A 603-nucleotide genomic window follows, 5' to 3' on the forward strand; every position below is an offset into this window, starting at 1 on the left:
TTAGAATTATTATATAGTGAAGATCCTTTACAAGGATGGGAAAAACTTAAAACAAAAGTAAAAATTGAGCTAATTGATAATAATAGTATAATAACCCAAAAACCATTAAAATATAATTTTAATGATTTAACAGAATTTAAGATACATATAAGTGAGTTATTAGTAAATAAACATAGTGAACAAAAAAGAGGTAAAAGTAGAATGGTTATTGATTATAGAAATTTAAATGCAAAAACTAAAACATATAATTATCCGCTAACAAATAAAATATTAAAAATAAGACAAATACAAGGATATAATTACTTTAGTAAATTTGATTGCAAATTAGGATTTTACCACTTAAAGTTAGAAGAAGAATCTAAAAAACTTACAACATTTACAGTACCACAAGGATTTTATGAATAAAATGTATTACCATTTTGGATATAAAAATGCACCAGGTAGATATCAACACTTTATGGATAAACTATTTTAAACAACTAGAAAATTGTGTAGTATATATTGATGATATATTACTAAATTCCAAAACACAAGATGAACATATAGATTATTAGGAAAAATTATACATATTATAGAATATTCAGGCATAAGTCTAAGTAAAAA

This window comes from Solanum tuberosum, unplaced genomic scaffold (genome assembly GCF_000226075.1).
Source record: "Solanum tuberosum cultivar DM 1-3 516 R44 unplaced genomic scaffold, SolTub_3.0 scf00251, whole genome shotgun sequence".
NCBI classification, from domain to species: domain Eukaryota; kingdom Viridiplantae; phylum Streptophyta; class Magnoliopsida; order Solanales; family Solanaceae; genus Solanum; species Solanum tuberosum.